The sequence below is a fragment of the Charadrius vociferus genome, unplaced genomic scaffold (genome assembly GCF_000708025.1).
Source record: "Charadrius vociferus isolate BGI_N301 unplaced genomic scaffold, ASM70802v2 scaffold32, whole genome shotgun sequence".
Classification (NCBI taxonomy): domain Eukaryota; kingdom Metazoa; phylum Chordata; class Aves; order Charadriiformes; family Charadriidae; genus Charadrius; species Charadrius vociferus.
The window spans coordinates 12,373,318-12,379,616 of record NW_009647856.1 but is presented as its reverse complement, the minus strand read 5'-3'; positions in this window follow the sequence as shown (position 1 = coordinate 12,379,616).

Here is a 6,299-nt window from a genome sequence, read left to right as displayed (position 1 = left end):
AGGAATGACTTAGGAGGCAAAAGCTTCTTCCCTTTGATAGGGAAAGCTGCAGTCTGTCCTAAAACCCGTCTCTGGCTCACCAAAGCAGGGAAACGGACTTTTGGGGAGGTGAAATATAATGAGCTTCTAGTGAAGGGGCCTCCAATAGATCTGAGCTCCATTAAAATGTTAATTTATGCTTTAGAGTGAGCTGTGGTATCAAGTTGGTAAGCACCGTGCTTAATCTCAAACTGACAAATGCCAATGTAAATTTGACAAAAGGCCTCTTGTGAAATCACTTTTAAGACAAGCTAATGCTAATGATCAGCAGTTGAGTTAAAAGGAATAAATTATGGCTGTATTTTAAGGTGTGCTGACCAAACTCCAGAGCCTGAGAGCATGCAGGAGCGCTTATTTTGCTTCTGATGTGCAGGCTTCACCTCTGAAATACCAATTAGAGCAGGATGGACTTCATCTCGACTTGAGCAGCTGGTGTGGAAAAGCAAGTGAATGGAAACCAAAGGTCCTGGTGCAGCCAGGATGTTCCCAATTCTAAAATGCACAGTGTTGGCTTAAGCATTGTGGCTGGCGAGTAGTGTCGGAGCAGAGCCTGATTCAGGCTGGGATACAGGACTCTTTCTGCTGTCAGATGAGGCATCAAACTGGAAGCTTGAAGGTTGCTTCTCCAACTTTGGTCTGGTACCAGTGCTGGCAAAGTTAGGCTTCCTGAGGAAAAGGAACTGGAAAGCGTGCTGCGTAAATGTGTTCAGTTGTTTCTTCCCTTTTCCAAAGAGCCTTGAACTGTCAGGAAACTTCAGATGATGTTTTCAACCACCCTTTCCTTAAAGCTGGCCCTTGCAGAAATGGAGTGTGGGGAGTCTCACCAGGCAACTGTCGTAGCTGTGTGAGTTTGTGTCTCCTCTGCTGAAAAGCCTGACTTGCACCTCAAGTACCGATCTTGATGCTGCCTGAACAAAATGAGATTAACTGAAGGTCCTGTTTGCTGGATACTCGAGCACTGTGCCCTTCTGCCAGGCTGCATGTTGGGCCATGCCCGTCTTGCATCTTGTCCCATGAGAGTTACTGGTTGGCTTGTCCCAGCGTCCATGACTAGGACTTGTACAAAGCCCATAAAATAGCTGTAATCCAGACCATCTGGGAGAGGCAGTGAGCGGCTGCTGATCTGGAGGGATTTTTCTTTCTCTTTCCAAAGTGAAAGTTCAGTTGTTGGTTTAAAGAGGAAAAAATAAATCGTTGGAGCCTTTGTAAAAGAGGCGCAAGTACATCCGTTGCAGTGGTCATTCTGGTTGGGTGTGCAGGGCCACTGCTACATAAGCGCACAAAAGCACATGTATAGATACCACTTTTAATTGAGCTAAAAGCAGAACATGAATATTTTAGGTGCTAATCTCTTCTTCAACCAGTAATGCAAAGCTAAGGCAGCTTTAGGACTGGGATTACTGGCACTCAGAATATTTCAACTTTTCCTTTATGTATGCTCATTGGAGGCCCCATTGCAGTACCAAGCTTGTAAAGTTATGTCTTAGCAGAAAAATAATCCCAGTGCATTTTTAATCCTGAACTACTGCTGATATGACAGCCTCAAATTTACATGAGGTATAATTAACTTCATAATGCTCATACGAGAGCTCTCTGTTCCTCCCCATCCCTCCGTGTGTTGAGCAGTGGTGAAGTGCCAGGCCGCATGTGCTAACTACAGGGCAGGGATTTGCAAAGTGCTGGTGGGTCTGGCTGCCCTAGCACCAGCGCTGGGAGGTCCTCCAGCCACCGCATCCTGGAGGTGCTGGTGGGAATGGCTTCTCCAAGTTGCTCAAGTCTTAATGGGTTTAAGATCTCTGGCTTAGGCTTGCGAGGTACGTCGTGCATTGCAGATCAGGCAACATCTTTCTCCAGACCTACTGCACAAACTCGTTTTAAATCTGGTGCGGTAATCCGCAGGCTGCAGCACACCTAGCTTTTTTTATTTTCAGACTTGTCTTTTCGGTTCAGCTTAATTTACACCTCTCTGGTCTGGAAATGGCTCAGTACTCGCTTACGGGGCCGCTCAGGAGTGGGATGTTGTGCCCTCTGACAGGAGTTTGTTAATCTGCTTTCTGTGCTCCAGGTGACGTGGGTTATTTGACATGAATGTTGGGCATAATTAAACTATCCTGTTCAGCCCCAGTAGATGAACACCCTGTTCCTGCTGGGTTTTCACTCATTGCAGACGCCAGTGTATTGAACTAAGCTTCTTACCTGCCAGCTGCCTCACCACGTTAAAGCTATATAAATCCATTGCGAAGATACACCTTCACTTTCTGTAGGAGCAGAGTAGCCAAGCTCTTTGGTTCAAGATACATTTAATTGTATAGGCACAGGCCTTGCTGCTTAAAGAGCCTTAAATAGCATCAAAGTGACTGCGAGGACCGAGTGGAGTGTCGCTGTCCCTTGCATCATCCTCTGGTCGCTGCGGGGGTTGCTCAAGTGCAGCGAGTAATTGCTTTTGCAGTTTGTACAGCAAAGGAGAGCTTTGAGTCTTGGCTTGCTGCAGTCTGGTGTGGTAGACACAGGCAGCGTATGTTAGAGGTGGAATAGCCTGGGCGATGCTAATGAGCTGCGTGTAACTTCTTGCTCACCACGGCACAGCCCTGTCCTTCTAAGAGCGAGCTCTTGCTGTGCCAGAACCCGTCGTTGAAGATGAAGGGGTTTTGCTAAACCTTTTGCGCAGAATCCTCCCCTCAGCACTGTTAGATGGACTGACACTGGCTCAAGTTTCCATCGGTCCGTCTGAGCTGTTCTGAACTGCCGCCCTACTTGGAGAAAATCCATGTAAACTGACTTGCGTCCCTCGATTCCTGAAGGCTTCTCTGTGCAGAAGGTCTATTTGTGAGCAGTGCGTGCAAATAAGGGAAGAGCTGATGATGGTCTTAAGCAAGCAAGGAAACACCAATACCTCCAAGTTACCCCTTATTCCTATTTTTTTCATGGATTTATTTTGGATGTGCTGTCTCTACGCTTCTGATGCGCATTGCTCTCTGGTTTTGTGCTCTCCAGCCATTTGAGGCGTTCGAGCAGTGCTGCAGACGACATTGATCGCTGTAAGACTTGCTCTGTCATTCATTCAACAACACAATGCGAGCTCTCGGGAGCCGGGAGCCCATCGTAACCTGAACTGGCTGAAGCGGCGGATTATAGTAGCACAGCGTGACTGTAATTTGCACAAAGATTGCGTTTGACCCCGGCTGGATACCTGGAGCTTTCCCTGCTGTGTCTTGGTGCCCTTTTTGCTGTCAACAGCTGCTCAGTTTTATCCGTTTGCACAGGGTCGATGTTTTTTAATATGGTCAGAAAGCCACAGATTTGAACTCTTGACGCTTCCCCCTTTTTTTTATTTGCAGTCTAAACTGCCTCCAGCCCTTCCCTTATCGGTACAGGCTGTTTGTTTTCCTCGCTCCCTGACCCGAACGACAGAATAACATACCAAGCGGTTCCTAGACGCAGACTAGCGCACCCGTGGATGGCTATAGCCAGCGGTCAGCCAGCGCAGCCGTCGAAAGGAATTGCTGAGCTGGGAGGATAAATCTATTGTGCGTCTCATGTGTTTTATGACCGTGCTGTTGCCTCGTCGGCTGCGAAGGGAAGCGACAGTGAAAGGCCTTCATGGGATTTCAACGCTTCGGGGCTCTGCAGGAGCTTGGGTGATATTACGAACCTGTTAAATGAGTCTTGGATAAAAAAGTATTGTAATGCCTCCACCTCGATCCCCATATGGGTGTTAAATGGGTATGAAATAAGATTGAAAAGGTACTTAAGACCTCTTATATCTTCTGCTGGTACCCAAAATGGCTCTGGGGGGATGCTGGCAATTTGGACAGGCAACCTGTTGAAGGGATACACGCTCGCCAGGAGGTGATGGGTGAGCTGTTCCGAGAAGACAGAGCAAGAAACGCTTTGAAGTTTCCCTTAATGGAGGGAGGAAATCAGCTGACATCTGGACCAAGGAACGTAGCTTCTGCAGCTTCATCCCTCCAATTGATACTTATTTTATTTTGAAATCCTGGTTGGCTTCCTTGTGGCTCAGCTCCAGCGTGGACGCTGGCAGTCCTGTACCACCATCTGGCAGAGCTGGTGAGCCAGGGTTTTGGAAGACGTTTCGGGGGGGGATGAAACCGCAGGGTAGAGCAAAGAGTCAACCAGAGCCCTCGCGTAAAACTCTATGAATTCAGTTTAACTGAGGAGATCACACTGGTTAGTGGTGATGCACTTGGTGTCATAGTCCCACATTGCATGTGGTAAATCATTAACGTTTTAACTGACACTGTAAAAAACACCTGTACTTTCACTTGTGTAGTTCTTCAGCCTTGCAGGGCTCATGGCGCTCTCGAGTAGTGTCCTGACACAGGGTTTGGTGTAGCCGTGTCTGCTGTAAGGGTCTCTGCTTGCTTCGGCCTAGCTGGAAAAAGTGGAGGGGTCTTGTGAGGGATCTGGAGTTCATGGAGGATGATATGGTGCTGGAAAGAGCAGCTGATGCATCACAGAGAGGTTTTGTGGGATGTACTGCGGCTAATTCTGTTCACGATCCACGTGATAACTGTGAAGCCTTGAAATCACCCACAACTTCAGGGATCAAACACAGAGCGGCCCATTCTTGCCGTGCTCCAGGCAGGCAGCTCTAGCTTTGCTCTCTGGGGCCTTGGCTGAATTACGGTGGCATCCTGGTGGGTAACAGCCTGGCTAGCAGTGCCTTGCTCTCCCAGCAGAAAAAAATTTGCCCGTTGCCACCTGGAAGCGCAAGAACAGCAAGTCCCAACGCCAGGGATCCGTGCCAACCATCCACACACCTACAGATGTTGAGACACTTCAGAACAAAATAACCCCTTCTGCAAGCTGCCTTTTACTGTGGGTTGGTTTCTGGCTGGTGAAGTTGAAGATGGTTTTAAAAGCTTCCTTTACACCGAGGATTTACCAGAGTTAAGATTTGCAAGTCACATAAACAATATATGGTGGGAGACTTTTTGCGTTACAACTGCGGTTTGGCTGAGTTAACCGATACCTGTATTGGCCAGCGTTGCCATAACACAGTTTGAAATAAGCCTCCTACACGCTGCAGCAGGGGGGGAAGTGACACACGAGGAGAGTTCTGAGCGCTCAGTGGGGTGAGGAGTGTGTGGAGTAAACACGAAGGGTCTCATGGAGATGCGAATCTCTACCAGGAGGACCAAGCTGCCGGTTCTCTTGAATAAATGGCTCCTCTGCTTCTGGGCATGCAGATGTGCAACAGTGGCATCTCTCAACAGCTGGATGTGGGGTTTTACAGGCTGAATGAAAGATAATGTGAGATGTGGCCGGGACCTACAAATTAGGTAATGTTGATGGTGAATGAGAACTCAATTGCAGATGTAATTCTGCCTTTGGAGAGAGTTGAGGCAGAGCAGGGAAGACCAGTGCAACCTCCACGATAAGCAGTCCTAAGCATGCAGGTATTCAAGCTTTTGTGAAGCTCTTGGCTTGTGAGTGCCAGAGCCAGTGACCAGGTTAGTTGCAAAGTTGTGGTTTAACGGGGATTCAGCTGTGCGGGTCCTTAGCTGGCTCTGCAAGCTACAACTTGTGTGCTTTTGCAATTAGTCTCAGCCTCTTGGTGTTGCGTTCAAACATAGCGGCTGATCTGCTGCTCAAAGTAATCTTGGTGTTTATAATCTCATTGAGCACATAGCAAGGATAGCAAAGTGTCTACTGAGATGATAAAGCTCCCAGATGGCTTAATTTATTCTTTATGCTACCTCTGTTCTCTAAGAGTAGCTGTTGACTCTCTTGCGTGTCCCAGCGTGGCAAATATCAATGACTGAGGTTTTGACACTAACTGAAGTCCAGGTAAGACTTCATGTTCCTGCTCTCACCCGTAAATGACAGTGCTGCCTCTCTGTGGACGTCCTTAAATTGATAGCTGGTGGCCTAGGAGTACAAATTTTCCTAATCTACCCCAAAATGCATGAACTTCCCAGAAACTTCCTCAGGGGAGCCCTGGTAGGTGGTGGTTGTGGAGTTAAAACATCTTGGTTGGTTTGCTCAGAGCAGACAGCAAACCTAGTAAGGGGTTAATCTGTCTCAGATAGAAGTCTTTCAGCATGTGTGTCTTAATTCTGGAGTGAGGCAACTGGTGTGTTTGCTTTCAAAAGGATTGTGCCGGTACCTTCAGATCTAGGCATGCAGCAGGTTGTCTGAACACGCTCTTAGAGAGCATTGGGAGGAAAAATGGAAGGAGGCTCAAATGCAACTAACATGTCCCTTGCATCCTTTCCTTTCCTCTCTCTGTAGGAATG